This window comes from Pseudonaja textilis, chromosome 3 (genome assembly GCF_049901715.1).
Source record: "Pseudonaja textilis isolate UNSWEBS1 chromosome 3, rPseTex1.2, whole genome shotgun sequence".
NCBI lineage: Eukaryota > Metazoa > Chordata > Lepidosauria > Squamata > Elapidae > Pseudonaja > Pseudonaja textilis.
This window is the reverse complement of record NC_141992.1, coordinates 64171113-64188840: the sequence shown is the minus strand read 5'-3', so window position 1 is coordinate 64188840 and position 17728 is coordinate 64171113. Positions and strand designations below refer to the sequence as shown.

General features: G+C 37.2%; 1 protein-coding gene across 9 annotated transcripts in view; it reads left to right on the top strand.

The window, feature by feature from the left end:
• DAB1 (DAB adaptor protein 1) overlaps positions 1 to 17728 on the top strand; it is a 726322-nt gene that overhangs the window by 241367 nt on the left and 467227 nt on the right. The window lies entirely within an intron of this gene.

The following is a 17728-nucleotide window of genomic DNA, read 5'->3' as shown; positions in this document are numbered from 1 at the left end:
AAAATTCCCCAGCCCGTTTTCCTACCTATCTATCATTCTTTACCATCTCCAACTCTGTTCTCAGGGGGAAAGAGAGAGAGAAAGAGAGAGAGAAACTTTTTGCTTCATGCAAGGAAAGCAGAAGCAGCGCAAGTCTTTCTTTCTCTCCCCCAAACTCCACCAGAAATGAGTCTTTTCCAGCACAGCCTCTTGGAGCAGGATGCCTTGCTGATTTCCTTGTGTGCAGCTAAAAGCAGAGGAAGAAAGAAGCAGAAAGAAGCAGCCCGATGGCCAGGCAAGACATGTGGGGCAAGTGGCAAGTTTCCCCCGCCTGCACTTCCCCCCTCCCGTCACTACCTCAGGTTGTTTGCAATGCAAGTGATGGAAGCCTTGTGTTCCCACAGGCCATGTGGGCAGTGCAGCCTTGTGTTCCCTTGCAGCCTGGATTAATTGCTTTGGGGGTTGCTTTGGGGGTGACATTTCTCTGTGGACCATCAAAATTTTATCATGGACAACCAGTGGTCCACAGCCCAATGGTTGGTGACCACTGTCCTAGTGTCTATCCTAGTATAAGATTAACAAACTGAAATAAATCAGAAACAGAAACAAATATTTACTTGTGATTAACTTCCTGAAAATTACAGTGTATCATCGTAGCATCTTAAGGATTCTTGGGATACCATATCTGGCTGAAAATTCAATGGTGAATTTCTTCCCCTAGACTTATAATGCTCAATTGCATATCTTTACAGATAGTCCTGGACTGAACAAAGTAATTGAGCCTGGATTTTCTGTCATAAGTCATGGCAATTGGAAGTCACAGCATTGTGTGACTGGACCTGATTTTTCTTTTTACATTTTGGCAATGGTTGTTAAGTGAATGCCATGGTGATTAACTGAATCTATTTTTCCCAGTGGGTATTTTTTTGCCAAAAACTAGAAATTGTGGTCACTGCAAATGACCATAAATGTATTTAAATGCAATCACATGAATATATGAGTGTGTTGTCAACTCATAAAATATTTTGTATACACATTTTATAGTTGACAATAGAAAGAAGGGGGGGAGTTTCAAAGAGCAGGCAACAGTGTGGAATCGAAAGTACATTACATTCATATTTTCTTCAAAGACTGATTAGATGGCTGAAGCTTCTGCCGGGAAAAAATCTAATTGAAGAGCATGATTGATGACTCTTGGCTATGGATGTTTTTCATTGAATGATACACCCCCGGGTGGGGGGGAGAATCAGGATCAAGGGTGACAGTGAATTACGTATCTCAGAGTTGGCTATGCCCGGGTTAGTGCCGGACATAGAATGTTAACTTCAAATAAATCCACTTTAGTTTTGAGAGTGTGGCTTGAGACTCATGAGTTAATTGGAGTAACTGCCAGAATCCTGACATGTGTGTTGTAACTTTGAAAATAGGCTGTAAGTAGCTCTGGAAAAATCCACAATAACCTTAAATGGACATTATGCGATAGGTTGTTAATTGAGGACTAACTGTACAATCAAGGTACTTGCTTAGCAAAAATATAGGCACCAGTGAAGATTCAGCTTTTCTTTTAAATTTATGGAGAGGGGATTTTTGAACCTCAGGGGAGGGGATTGATTTCCCCTCCTGGACTACATACAGTTTTTCTAAACCTAATTGAGAACCTGGAAATAAGGAGAAATTTTTTTGACAGTGAGAGCAATCAACCAATGGAACAGTTTGCCTTCAGAAGTTGTGGGAGCTTCATCACTGGAAGCTTTCAAGAAGAGACTGTTTTTTCTGTTAAAAATGGTGTAGAGTCGGCTTGGGCAGGGGGTTGGACTAGATGACCTTCCAACTCTGTTAATCTGTATCTCTGTACCTACAAATAGAAATAAAGTTACAGAACAAATGAAGATAATGGTGATAGCAAAAAGGACCCTTTAGCTGAGGAGCAGACAGTTATTTTGCAATTAACAAGTGTAGGAATGGGTGGCATATGGCTGTAGCCATCAAAAATGAGGCTGGTTGTGTTGAAGGACAAATTAAATTAATTCACATAAAGAATATATGCAATTTCATGAATACAATACAACTATATACTTTTAATATTACAGTTAGCTGCACTTGATATCATGTATATAGTAGGACACCATGTACATTTTAATATAGGTAATAAAATAATTATATTAATAGTACCCCCCCCCCCAATTAAAAATAGATTGTTTTCTATTGTGGTAGAATGTTAATACATTGATTTCAACTCCGATTTGAGCTCCACTTAGAAAACAAATTTGATTATCCAAAATTGCAATAAATTCAACTTTATTCAATTAATACAGGTAAGGTAAATAAAATAATACTGCTCCAGTTCACCTTAAGCTTACAGACAGACAACTCAAAATAAATGAAGCCTTAAAGTACAAATAAGGCTTCATTTATTTTGAGTTGTCTGTCTGTAAGCTTAAGATGAACTGGAGTAGTATCAAAATAAATGAAGCCTTATTTCTACCTTTAAAAAAAATTAAAACCTTATCTAAGTCCGTCCTCCCTTCTTTCCTCCCTCCCTCCCTTCTTTCCTGTCTCCCTTCCTTCCTCTTTTCCCATACTTCTCTATCCATATCTATTTGGTTTTGGTTATTGTGGAGCTATTTCAAACTGATTTTCCTTAATTTTCTTTTTTTCCAAGTTTCTAAGGGAGTGGGGCCAAGGGCTCCCTTATTTCAAGCACTAAAATATTTACTCTTTTGGCATTATTTGGATGAAAATCATTTGCTGTTAGTCTTCCTGAAGCACATGATATTGGAGCATCTACATCTACATGCAAAACTGAAAGGGTGTTTAATTTGTTCCAGCCAGGTAAATCATGGCTGAGCACCTGCACGATGCAATAAGTGAGGAGTTAAACCAGTAGTGATCTCCTCTTAAACTGGATTGTGTCCTGAGAGCTCAAGCCAAGTGTGACAGAAGCCAAGTGCTGTGAACCATGAATGGAGTCATTCCTCTTGTTTTCGGTCTGGCTGAAGTCAGAGTGCTTTGGCTGAAGTGTGCTCCAGTTCCAAGAAGACCAAAGGTGAACAATACCAGGCAACAAAGCCCTTTTTAGCACTGCTGCCTGACCGCCCCGTTATCTTGTAGACCTCGTGTGCTCCAGAACATTTGAAGAAGACTTAATTACTTACAAACTCAGTATGAGCCCCATTTACCTACACGCTTTCCCAAGTGCTATAAATGTCAAATCAAATCAAAACTTTCTTACGGTTATAGACCAGGCTAAGGAGAGTGGAGTATTTTAAATATTTATTTAAAAGAAGCATAAAGCATGTGAAAATATACATCAAGACTAAAAGTAAAAATCTAACAAAAAATTTATAAAAGGCTGGAAGATATATATATATATATATCTTGGCTTTGCTTGGCTTTGAGTAAATGGAATGATAGACATCCGTTTACTCAAAGCCAAGCCGCGCTAAAAGCCTCCAATACAGAAAACACAATGTTGCCAGCCAATCAAGACCAAAAAAAAAATGCTTCAAAACAGACAGAAGGTATTAGAAACACCAATCAAGCAGAACAGAGCAAACTCCAAGACCAATAAACACAAACGAAGACTCCCAACCAATCAGGATGAAGAAAAAATCCTTCTAACACAGCAGTAGGCTAGCACCAAATTTAAAACAGAAACGGCTGTGAAAGCCTGACTCACAGACGAACACAACACAGAAGCCTGATGATGGCAGATTCACCAATACAGAAGCCTGTATTCACCAATACAGAAGCCTGATGATGGCAGATGAGGTTGCTACAACTTTAAAAGCACAACTATAATGATGTGGGAAAATACCCGAACAAAGCTGAATACCATACATGTAAGTACCCGCGAAAACTTAAGAAAACAAATCTATCTATCTATCTATCTATCTATCTATCTATCTATCTATCTATCTATCTATCTATCTATCTATCTATCTTTGGTTATTCGGGTTTTCTCCCACGTAAAATTGAAAGTATTTTGGCGATGTTTCGATGAAATCTCATTCGTCATCTTCAGGCTTGTGTCTTCGGCTTTGTGCTTCTTGGAGTAATGTGAGCTTGCATCTGCTTCTTCCTTTTAACTGCCAGTGGGAGTGCAACTTGACTGGGTGGGGGCTTGGCTGTGTTCTGATTGGCTAGGGGTGCATTCTTATTGGTTGGGGGCCTGGCTGTGATCTGATTGGCTGGGGGTGTGTTCTGTTCAGGTGGGGGCTTGGCTGTGCTCAGGTTAGTCTTAGTTGTCGGGGGATTTGAGCTGGTGAGCTGTGATCCTGTTGTTTGGCTTCGCATTCGTGGTCATGCCACATCTTCATGTTGGGCATCAGTTCGCTTCATGTATGGGTCAGAGGGGTTTGAAGTGGGTAGTGATGCAGCTGCGGTACTGCTTCTGGTCCAAGGTTGTGTCTCATCATCTGTGTGGGTGTGAATCTGCTTTCTATGTGGAAGTGTGGTGGTAGCATCTTGTGGTGGCCCTCGTGGGTGTGGGTCTGGTGTCATTCTTCATGTTAGGTACTCATTTGTTAATGAGGGCGGGTTTCCAAATGGCTGGTAGGCGGGAGGTATCATCTCATTTATTCATTCTGTGTGGGCATTTTTCTATCTCTATGGCTTCTCTGATTATTCTCTTGTTGAAGTGTTCAGTTTTGGTGATAGTTCTGGTATTTTTAAAGTCAATCTCATGTCCTGTGGCTTTGAGGTCAGTTCTTTGAGGTCGGTTCTTCTTTTTTGATTGAGTTCTTGTGTTCTTCAATGCGTGCGCTAATTCTTCTGTTGGTTTGTCCGATGTATGGTTGGGGCAGGCGGTCCATGGGATTTCGTATACTCCTTGGTTTTCTAACTCGATTCTGTCTTTAGGGTTTCTTAGGATGGTGGATATTTTTCTGTTTATGCAGAATGCTGTCTTAATGTTGTGTTTTGGGAGGATCTTGCTGATTTTGTCTGTAGTGCCTTTTATATATGGGAGGAGGGTTTTGCCCTTCTCTTGTTCTCTGTCTTGGATTTTGGTTGTGGTTTATTTTTGGATTAGGTGGGTAATCTTCTTTCTTTGGAATCCATTGGCTTTTAGTACGTTAGTGAGCGTGTGTAGTTTGGTTTTTAGGTTTTGTTCGTCGGCTAAGCATTTTGTTCTGGAGATGAATGTCTCGGCTACGGAATTGATCTGTGCTGGGTGGTGGTGTGAGAGTGCGTGTAGATAACGGTTTGTATGTGTTTTCTTCTGGTAGATGGTGTGTCCTAGGGAGCCATTGGATTTTTTGTATACTAAGACATCTAGGAAGGGAAGTTGATTGTTAGCTTCTGTTTCCATGGTGAATTGTATTTTTGGGTGTAAGCTGTTGAGGTGTGTGAGGAAGTTGTTCAGTTTTTCTTTCCCATGTGGCCAGATTATGAAGGTGTCATCTACGTAATGGAGCCAGAGTTTGGGTTTGTGATAATATATATATATATATATATATATATATATATCACTAAAAGTCTCATGACTGCAACTTTTAACTCAGGGTGTCAAACTCATGGGATCACATTATCATCACATGACAAATTGTGATTTTTTTTCCCCCTTTGCTAAACTGACCGTGGATGTGGCCAGTATGTGATGCATCCGGCCTTTGGGCCACAAGTTTGACACTCCTGCTTTAACTGATTAAAATAGTACATCATAGGGCAACAGTTCTTGAACCAAGGTAAATGGGCAATTTTCACAATGCATCCAAAATTCAGATCCCATGACTCCCATGGTACTGAAATTTGGCAAATTTGTGGTCGTTTCAGTGCTGCTCTTTGTACTGCTGATCAGTAGACTAATCCCTCAATAGGTCAAGCTGGCCAGCTCCTCCTTTGGTGGTGGGAGATCAGGTAGATTGTTTCTGACCTAGCCCTCTGGAGGCCGGATATACCAGTCCATCATAGTCTACTGGAAGTTGGCAGGAAGTCAGAAGTCACTCCCATTTCCACTGCTTTTTGGCTGCCTGTAGTCATTGTGTTTAGATAAGGAAATAACTCTGAAACAATGACTCAAAGGGTCACAGATTGCCTAATTAGTTAAAATTACATTGTATATAAAAAACAAGAATATAAAAGAAGTAGTGTAATGGGAAGTAAGAAAAACCTTGAGGAACAAGAGAAAGAGCAAAGATCAAACAAAAGAAATTTGAGTCTAGAGCACAAATCTTCCTCTTGTTCTTCAAGAACTGTTTTAGTCAATTGTGGTAATTAGAGTATGCCCTATTCCTTTTTCTTGCAATTATGCTACTTCTTCTTTTATAATGTGGCTTTTTATATACAATGTAATTTGAGAAAATGTCTCAGACCTGACCCTCCATGGCCTTCATGAACACAAAGGTAGGGGGGAAAGCACATTCAGATTTGAAAGATTCAGTTGCTGTAACTTTACAATAATAGTAATATTAGATTCCTAACTTTTAGTGTCTTAGTCCGGTCTACTTTGAAAGGCTGACAGGTAGGAGCATTAGATGGGCATAGGGGAATACAAGCATGCAATAGACTATACTCTCATTCTAGTATGAAGAAGTAGGTGCATATTAGGTCTCATTTATAAAAATGAGCCATAAGCACAGCCCGAGTTTTGGGCTGTCTCTTTGAACCTGGAAATATTGTGTGTCATAGCAGAGTTAATATCTGAAAGCAACAGGATGGAGTAAAATTAATTCAGTTCACTTAGTCAGTGACTAAGTCATGGCAATGACTGGCAGTTGGACAGAATCCATGGCTGAACAGTGTTAAAAGTTCTGCATCTTTAACTTACAGGCCTTCTGGTTTGCATGAAAGAGATACGTCTCTTTGTCCAAACTCAACATTTTTAGCTACCTTTAAGGATATCAATCTTTAAAACATGGTTTGGTTGCTGGACTGGTATGTTTTGCCCCTGGTTTGCCAGTTTTATACAAGTAGTCCTTCATTTACAACAATTCATTTGGTGACCATTTGAAGTTCCAACGGGATAGAATCAAGATCACGTGAAGTGTTAATACCACTTTTAATGCCTTGGAAAGGACACACTTGGAAGACTGCATTCAGTTTTGGTCACCACGATGTAAAACAGATGTTGAGACTCTAGAAAGAGTGCAGAGAAGAGCAACAGAAGAGAAGATGACGAGGGGACTGGAGGCTAAAACAAATGAAGAATGTTTACAGGAACTGGGTATGTCTGGATTAATGAAAAGAAGGGCTAGGGGAGACATGATAGCAGTGTTCCAATATCTCAGGGGCTGCCACAAAGAAGAGGGAGTCAAGCTATTCTCCAAAGCACCTGAGGGCAGGACAAGAAGCAATGAGTGGAAATCAATCAAGGAGAGAAGCAACTTAAAACTAAGGAGAAATTTCCTGACAATAACAATTAATCAGTGGAACAACTTGCCTCCAGAAGTTGTGAATGCTCCAACACTGGAAGTTTTTAAAAAGATGTTGGATAACCATTTGTCTGAAGTTGTGTAGCGTTTCCTGAGTAGGCAGGGGGTTGGACAAGAAGACGACCTAGGTCCCTTCCAACTCTGTTATTCTATTCTATTCTAAAATAGTACTGGAAAAAAAAGACTTATGACCATTTTTCACATTTATGAGTGTTGCAGCATCCCCATGTTATGTGGTAAAAATCCAGACACTTGGCTGGATTTGAATTTATGACTCTCAAAGGGCCATATTATCACCTTTTGTGACCTTCTGACAAACAGAGGCTATGTTCACTTAGAGCTGTGTTAGTAACATAATAACTGCAGAGATTTACTGAACAACCCTGGGAAGAATTATCTTAAATTGGGGCAAAACTCACTTAACAATTTGCTTATTAAGCAACATAAATGTTGGGTTCAATTGTGGTCATAAGTAGAGGACTACCTGTATATCCTATTCCTTTCTGCATTTGGCAGCCATTGCTTAATCTCTTGTGTATAGCCATCCCCATGGAAGGGAAACAATGAAAGCAATGATGAAACTTGTAACTTGATGCCATAATGCAAACCTGCGACTTGCATGCAGCAGCCAACATAAGCAGAAAATTACATTTCATAATTTTCAAGTCTTAAAGTTGATAGCATGAGCCATGGTGGTACAGTGGTTAGAGTGTAGTACAGCAGGCTACTTCTGCTGAGTACCAGCTGACTGACTGCAATTTGGCAGTTCGAATCTCACCAGACTCAAGGTTGTCTCAGCCTTCCATTCTTCCGAGGTGGGTAAAATGAGGAGCCAGATTGTTGGGGGCAATATGCTGACTCTGTAATCCACTTAGAGGGGGGCTGTAAAGCACTGCAAATCAGTATAGAACTGCTATTGCTAGTAGGCACCCATGTGAACATGCTTCTGTGTCCTGTTTCAGAATATTCCAAGGCTCAGCTGTAACCAAACTTATATGAACCATCTGCATTTCCTATGAAAGGGAACAGGTTGCTATATTAGGCAGTTGCTAAAAAGGGACAGTTGAAGAAATATTCTGTGTTTAAAATGGTAACAGCTTGCTATTCATTGCATCTACAAGCAGTGGATGATACACTATTGCAAGCAGCCACTGTTTGAATAACCAGAGACTAAGAAATACATTTAGATTCCCAAGTTTCACATTTAATTTTAAGTCTCAGAAGATATAAAGAGGCTTGTAATCCTGGCAGACTTATTTAACTGTAAAATAAGCACAAAGGAGAAAATAAAGTGGCTAGTGTTGAGGAGAGGAGATTGATTTTGGGGACTTTATTACAAAGAATATTTGTTTTCTTTATCTGTAGAATGAATGTTATACAGATACTTAAAAGGGATGTTACGTGTGGGAAGCCAAGTAATATGAAAATAATACATTTTGCTTTTATTGTTCCTGATTTCTCTGAGGTTATATTTGATTCCATGCAAATTTCCCTATGGAGTAACTGAAAAGCTATTATAGACTTTAAAAAGTGTACACATAACAAATCCTAAGCTGTTATTACACCTAACCACTGTTGTACTTTTCACTGGATATTTATTTTCTTTATGCATCAGGCTGTCATTCACCATGGGAGAAAAAACCACCCTTGTATTTGCATAATATCTTGCCTGTAGTCAAAAATTCCTTACAGGGATTCTAGCCTAGTTTGTTAAAGATGTATATGAAGGCCAATAGCAAAAAGCTACACCTTATAACAGAATGTTTCTTTTGATAAATCTGCCCCCACAGGCCAAAACAAATGATTTCTCATATGGAAGGTACTTTGGGAAATTCAATGTTCGGAATCACGGTCAGCTGCTACTATTTTGTATATCAGTCTGATGGCAACATAAATAGTTTTCCCACAAACGGAAGCCTTGGGAACAGAATACAAGAAATAATTTACCAATTTCAAGGTATATCTGAACATATGTCTCTGTCTGATGGCAAATGTTAAATCAGCCTTGGAGTCATCCACCATAAACTTTTCCTTTGCTAACATAAGAATGTGTGTCTATGTTCTGATGAAAGGGGAAAGAGATTTGAGTTACTTTTAATGGGACATGTTTTCCCCTTTCTAGGAGAGAGAAGAATGATTGCAACATTTCCTATGCATTTTAACAGCATACATTAAAAAGACATTCCCATATTTGATGAAAAATGGCACTCGTGGCTAGAGATTGCTTTAGGCTTTCAGCCAAAAGTAGCTCTTATGGTCCACTTCAGTTTAAATCAGCTGGAGATTTCCTCCAATGAAAACATTTGTTTGTTTGTTTTAAAAAGTTCTGCCAAGTCAACAAACAGAAAATCCTCCCTTGCATCACTTAATTCCCATTGTGGTTGTCTCCTGAAAAAAATAATTGCAAGGTTGTACTTAAAGTGATCCCAGAAGCTCTCCGGGACAGAGCGTCACATTGTTGAACTCCCACAATTCATGTCATTGACTGTGGTGTGATCAATAAATGGCAGCCTCCACTCTTACTGGGAACTGTAATGCAGAAGGGGTTGTAGCATTGCCAAAAGACTCAAGGGTCAGTTGTACCACTGATACTGGTGAGGTCTGGAGACAAAGCCACTAGCATCTAGCCCTCAGGAGTTGCCACAAAGATGAGTTGCCACAAAAAGTCAAGCTATTCTGCAAAGCACCTGAGGGCAGGACAAGGAGCAATGGATGGAAAATAACCAAGGAAAGAAGCAACCTAGAAATAAAAAATTTCCCAACAGTTAGAACAATTAATCAGTGGAACAATTTGCCTCCAGAAGTTATGAATGGCCCAACACTGAAGGTTTTTAAGATGGACAACCATTTTGTTTGAAATGGTATAGGGTTTCCTGCCTGAGCAGGCAGTTGGACTAGACAATCTCCAAGATCCCTTCCATCTCTCTTATTCTATTCTAGAGGTTCTGCTAGGTATTTGTGTCTTGACTTTGATTTGAATATCCTGAGAAATTTGATTTGTTCCTGAGAAACAACTAAAAATGAAGGATTGTTCAATTCTTCAATAAAAATTGCAGTTTTAAAAAACACACTTAAAAAATCCATTGTGCTGTTTTCCGAAAACATATTTTTATATTTCCACTGAAAACAACATTGAAAAATTAAGAGAAGCGGGCATTCTTAAGGAGAATGCTCTGCATATTTATCTGAGCAGTCCAAATCAGGTTGGCTTAAAAATGGGGTCCAAGCAAAGTATGTCTTAATCCAGAATTTATAAAGCATCTGGCATTATTAGAAGAGAACCTGTCCTTTTATATTGATGTTAGAAGAGTTGTGTGCCGTTGAATCGTCCTAATGAAGACTGTAATTGCAAGTATCTTGGCAACTGTTATATTTTAGATACTATGTATAGTAGTGAGTAAAGTGCATATCACTCCAAATCGAGTCTCCATTTTCCACTGCAATTAAGACTGCAAAACTGACATAGATATATGCCCAGTTTTTCAGTCTTTTTCCTTTGTCCAGCCATAATTCTTCTCCCTTCCTGCCCTGTTTGACATTTTAGCTTTTAATGCCTCCACACAGAATCTTGTCTGTGAAGTTTACAGAGGGCTAGAGAAGAGGCTTTCTTTATTAGTATCTATAATATGATAACCAGAAAGTACCTTATACATTACTGACTTGTGATAGGTCATTAGCATATTATTTTATCATGGCCAATAGATCTTTGAGAATGCTGTGAATAACCAGGTTAACAAACAAAATGGATCCTAGAACAAATTTCATTCAAGGCACAAATGAGCAAACTTGAATTATCATATTCTGGACATATAGTATTATATAAAGACTCTGATCCATGAGAAGTCCATAAAACTGGGAAAGGTGGAAGCAAAAAGAAAAAGGGGGTGACTAGTAGCATTACAGATGGATCCAATTACTGCATTTATGGGTACACCCTTAGGAAATATGATGGCCAACTTGGGAAGAGATTATTTTGCAGACGATCTATCTAGAATAGTCAATAACAATCACACTGACTTGAATCCAATCAATAGCTCAAGGTATCAGTAGCTCAAAACCTCGAGGAATAAAGCTCAGCCTAAAGAATTTTCAAATCAACTAGATTTTGGATCTGAGACATTTTATTTGTTTTCAATGGAAGCTGAGGATTAATCTCAAGGTGTTTAACAATTTTCCCCTGTTGTTGTGTTAAAAGTTAAAATTAGAAAACAATTTACTCTCCCAAAAGGTCTTTTTGCCCTGTTTTGGGGAAGATATTTAAAAGCAAATTAAAAGTAGAGCAGGGGATAAGAAACTGCTTGCTGTGCACAACTGTCTGAATTGAAGCATGTGGCAGAGTTGGTTAAAGCAAAAAAGTGAACTTGACACTAGACTTATTAATTACAAACAAACTAGCTCATCTGCTAAAAGTTATTATCGTATATCTAAACACAGCCGACTTTACTTTTAAACAAAGGCTAGCTTGCCCTCTTTTATCCAATATTTACTTTTATCTCATACTCCTGATGCAAGGCTCAGGTTTCCATTAAATTCAGTGGGATTTCGAATCTGTTCTCCATCTTCTGGATCTTATCCAGTCTTATTGTGAGAAATCTTCCAGCTGAAGCAATGAAGAAGACTTTTGCAGAATTCCAAAGATGACATTTCCTTGACACATATTAAGATACGATGCCTTAAAATGAAGCACAATTTTTATAAATTACATTTGCAGAGAAAGAGATCCCTTTCTAATTTAAATCCAAGTTAAATAGTCTTTCATAATACATTTAGCATCATTGTAATTTCATTATTTAGCATCTAATTAACAGAGTGTTATCAGCTATCCCTAGACGGTCAGTAAAATCATTTTAGATGGTTTGATTTTTATTCTCTGGCCAGCATTTTCAGCTTGTTTTTTTAATGTGTGCAGACATATTGAATATGCCTTTATTTATTGGTTCAAGGAAGTGTATTTCAGACACACACACACACACACACACACAGACACTTTGCAATCAATTATATTTTGACCATTTTAGCGTTACAAATTCATTTCTAATTCCAGTAATGTGTACAATGTGGATACAGGATATCTGAATGTGTAGTTTAAATACTTCATGTAAAATAGAATGCTGCACTCTTCGCTGTTGGGTAATCTTAGTAAAAACCAAACTATTTCTAATTTTTTTCTTTCTTTAAAGTATAGATCTAGGTTTCACTTCATACCTTCCTCCAATTCTGTGCCTCATCACAGAGAAAATATTTTTTTATGATTTTATTATACTTCTTGTGTATATGATGATAGACAGGCAGACAGACAGATTTGGCTAGTGTGAAAAGATATATACTGTTGCACATCATCACATAAACGTAGCTTGAAATCTGGCTTCTATGTTCCAATAAAAATTACACTTTTTTTATTCAAACATAAGTGCAAAAGATCCTATCTGTACTGATAGCTGCTGAGGAAGAGCTTCAATGAATGTGACATCTTGCCCCAGCTGAGGCAAAATGTTTTTTATCCTTGGTAGTCTGGACCTAACAGTTAAACTGTCAAAAGTGATCCTTTGCGACAAATAATTCTATTTTGGAAAATATAAAATACAGGATACGGGTCTTTTATTATTGCTGGCTTGGCTTTCAACACAAAGAGCAAATGACTCCAGCTGATTGTTACTGTTATTCTACACCCTGTTTCATTTGCTGAGGCATGATTCAACAGAGAGTATAATTTTGTGTTTTTTTTTCAACATGTAAAATAACCCGCAGTCATGTTTTTAAACTTGCATTTTTAGGATTGCTACAGCCATTTCTAAATTACATTAGTAAACAAATGTAATGGAAAAAATGCAGTTCTAAAAGATTAGAAAATCACATAGATATCAGTAGAAATTCCAGCAATGGAATATTTGGTGGTAATGACTACGAGCCTGCAGACTCAAGCTTGTGGAGAATTGTTCTCAAAAGCAACATTTGGCTTACCAAGTCAAATTGTTCCTTTGCTTGTTATTTTGTGAAGTATTATAATGTTAAATTTTCAAAGAGAAAAGAATGTTTTCACAAAACAATGGCAATTATGCTCTTAATTAGACAGGCAACTGCTGTGGTTTTGAAATTTCTAACAGGTGGAACTTAATAGCAAAGAAGTAGGTGCATCTAAATCAAAAGGCATAAACAATTGGATGGACCAGGAGATAAATGTACTCATTATAGTATGCAATTGCAGATGCACTATAATTAGGTGCCTAATTGTATGCCCAGGCCAAAGGAATACACTTAGTATGCATATGCAATTAATTGTAACTTATTGGTAAGTCTTCCTGTTACAATACATTCATTTCCATTAACAGTGTAGGAAAATTTGAATTTGGTATATGAATTTTGATGTTTGATAAATATATCTGATTTGCATAAGAGCTCTAAAAATCAATTACACATGGCTGTCCACAGCTCATCTTTACATGGTCAAATTGTTTTATTGAACTCAAAGCCCATTCAATACTAGAAATACAATTAGTTGGGCTGATGGCTCATAATGTAACAGGTCTAGAGATACAAATTGGGGAAAAAGTTGTGTTGATATAAAGTGAAATGGAAGAAAATTCAGATATTTTTTTTCTTATCTGAAGATGGATACTTAGCATTGGATCATCGAGACCAAACATCTCCTGAAGAATGAGAAACCACATCCTCTGTTGACTTGTATGTAAATCAGGCTTCCTCTTTCTATTTCTTCTTCTGTCTTTCTACAAATTGCTTCCATACAGAGTAGAAAATTATACCTTAGTCAATGGGTTGCCCAAAATGGTCAATTCTGCCTATTTCACCATTTTGCAAATGAAGAAAACTGATGACATGGATCATGACACACATATGATTGTAACCATAGCTTTCATGCTGGGCTGCAATACCAAAATATGAAGGCTAGAACCGGGGTAGAAGGAGCATCACACAATGACTTTTAGTGTCAAAGATACAAAGTTCTACTTGAAATGGATATAATTTATAAAATTCACAGTGCAGAAATTGTTGGATCTGTTCGAATTCATTTAAAGCAGCACTTGAAGTTCCATCCTACTGCAATTAAATGGACTAGTGCAAACTGTGTAAATATCATTTCTATTAGAATTTTTTTAAACAAAATCTAAAGTTCTTCCAGATAATATGAGACAGCAGGGTGAATGTTAATAATATACAAATAATTTTGGTATATTATTGTTTATAAAAAAGAGAAACCACAAAATAAAGTTTGATGCAATCTAGAGCAGCCACATGCAATACATTCAGTGCTCCATAAGAGATATTGGATGCTGTCATATATGGCTTTGATATAGTTATAGAAGGTAAAGGTTTCATAGATGCATGAGCAGCACAATAAAGCTCTGCCTGGATAGACAAAACAGGCTTATTTTTTCCATGTTCAATTCTTTTAAAAGCAGAAGGAATCCAATAAAAAATCTTGCTCAACTAAGAAGGGACAGAAATATGCCAATACTTTGAAAAATACTGGCTGGGTTTTTATTTTTATAGTATCCAATTAGCTCTTTAATGTGTCTTTTTGCTAGTCTCCTCCTTAACTACTTTCAAATTACTATATTAGCCTTCTAGTCAGAATTTTTCAGCTTTCCATTTCTTCTTATGAAAATGGGGCTTGAGCCAAACATTGATCTGTCAAGATGGATAAAATTGATAGGATAAACTTTTGCTAAGCTATTCTAGTTTCACTTTTTCCTTCTTCTGTGTAGACAAATCCAATGTCCATCTTTGTTTATTTATTTATTTTTGCATAGGTTTCCAATGCCTCTTCTCATTTTTTGGAATAGTTATAGCAAGCCCAGGTTGATGCTAGACTATACACACAATAAGAAGAAATAACAGATTGTTCCTGTCCCCTAAATACATTTCTGCTACATAAATGTTTAACACAGCTGCTGTAAACCTGTATGATAATTTGTTAAGCTATAGGCAAAATATATTGATTGATGTTTGCAAGATACAAAGCATTTCATAAAAATTTCCAAAATACAGCACTGCAAATAAGTGAGCAATAAATATTTTAGGCTGCCATGTTATCAACATTCAACTCTTCCCTAAAACACATTCTGTTTTTTTTGCCTTAACTGCAGTTTGATTATTCATATTGCAATAATAAAACAGAGAATAGTGAAGTTATCTTATTAAGGCCTCCAATGTACTAAAATATTATTCACTCATTTCTAAATATTTTAGATAAAACTTTTCTCTCCCACAGCTAAGACAACAATTTTATCTCAGATTGTTTGTTTATTTGGCATATTTATAGCCACCCAAGTCAGAATAACTCTGGGCTGGGAGAGAAACTCTGACTAAGATTAAGTAAAACCAATAATCTTATTAAAGATTAAATAAATTGTGTTTAGCAGAGTTAAGTTTGATATAGTATTTCCAGTTATTGTCCAGTTTGTTTTAAATATTATACTTCACTTATAGAATATGGAATATGGATGATATGGAGGCTATCAAGTAGTTGGTCTGATGGTCTTTAACAGGAAAGTAAGGGTTTACTGACTTTTGCATTCAAGTTTTATTTTTCTAAGCCAACCAGAATCACTGCGAGTTGGGCAGCCGTATAAATTTTCTTAACAGATAAAATAACATAAGAAGAACATAAGAGTGTATATTCTGAATGTGTCTTTCTCACTATAAATACTTAAGACACTAGCGTTTTTCTCACTATTTAATACTCTGTGACCCAAATTAGATACTTTTATCTCTCTTTGTATTATGTGTTAGGAAGCAGGTGGATAGAATTCCTTATTCACCCCTTCATGAATTAATTAAAATTTTATTATTAAAGTTTAAAGAGGGTCTTGCCATTCTTAGCTTCATAAAAATCCAGCCTATGAGTTGGATTACTCTCCTGACTTCTTCAAAAACCTTTAGTTACAGTTTCCCAAAACAGAAGCAACAACAACAACAACAACAGCAACAACAACAACAACAACAACCATGGAACAATTTTATATGTATTTTAGCCTTCCTGGTTTAGAAATGAATGAAGGGAAGCATCGGCAGATAGAGTCTTGTCCAAGCTCTTTCCTTATTCAGCTGAAATATAATCCCTCCAAAATAACCTAAGACTGTCTGGAGCAGAACTGTAAATTTCAAATAAAAAAAAATTGATGACTTTCCTCAGATTTAATTACTTCATTTGAAATATTGGACCTATTCACAAACTAATGCTGATTGCCAATAACTGTCTGAAGAACAGTAGCAAAGGGGCATTATGACAGGAGGCTCAGCCTCAGTCTACATATTTTCATTTGCTAGAATGTCAGAGTTCCTTTTTCCATATAACATTCCTGTAATGAGGGTACATGGAGTACTCTTCCACTCGCACTTTTCACACTGTGCTTTAGTTGTCAGATAAGAAAGGAAAAAGACTTACCGAGTCAATTGAAAGGTAGCTGTTACGAAAATGACATATTGCAGAAAAGTGACTCTAGCTAAGCCACGTTTTTAAAAAATCCACATGAATGGCATGCTTCAACAAGCGAAACTTTAAATTATATAGACCTGCATATAGATTTATGAATGAAAGTGAAGGATTTCCCCCTCCCCTCCAAATGAGTTTTGGGGTACTGCAGTTTGTTAGAAAATGTGTTGCAGAGCTAAAAAGATAAGAGATTGACTGGGTATGAAACAGCATGCAGCAGAGTTAGGAGAACCTGAACATCCAGCATTTTGCAAAAGAGTTTCCATGGTCGATTATTCATTCTCATTCATTCATTCATTCATTCATTCATTCATTCATTCATTCAATTTGCATGGCCTCCCTTCTCAAACAAGTGATTTTTTTTGCCTCTTGTTCTATTGATTCTACCAACTTCTTTTAAAGTTCTATTTTCTGTTTGGAGATATTACTAAACAACCTGCTGAATTCTGTAACAGTGGTGGGATTCAATTTTTTTTACTATCGGTTCTGTGGGCGTGGCTTGGTGGGCGTGGCAGGGGAAGGAAACTGTAAAATCTCCAGTCAGAGGTGGTATTTGCCGGTTCTCTGAACTGCTCAAAATTTCTGGAACCAGTTCTCCAGAACTGGTCAGAACCTGCTGAATACCACCTCCGATCTACATTTTATTACAACTTTGCTCCCTAAAACACTAAAATTAGGGATATCTTGTTAAAATTGTTGATTATGAATAGAAGCTAGAAGCTGGAACTGTCTAACCCAGAATTACAACTAGCCTCTCCTCCCTCATCCATTTTCCCCATTTTTGACATGTCCTTTATACAAAAACAAGTACTGTATATCACTTTCTGTAGGTATATTGCCTATGTTTTATATCCTGATCAGTAGCCAAAATAATACTTCAGAAGAGTCAGCTTTTGATTCAAGCAGTTAAACTATGTGTCCA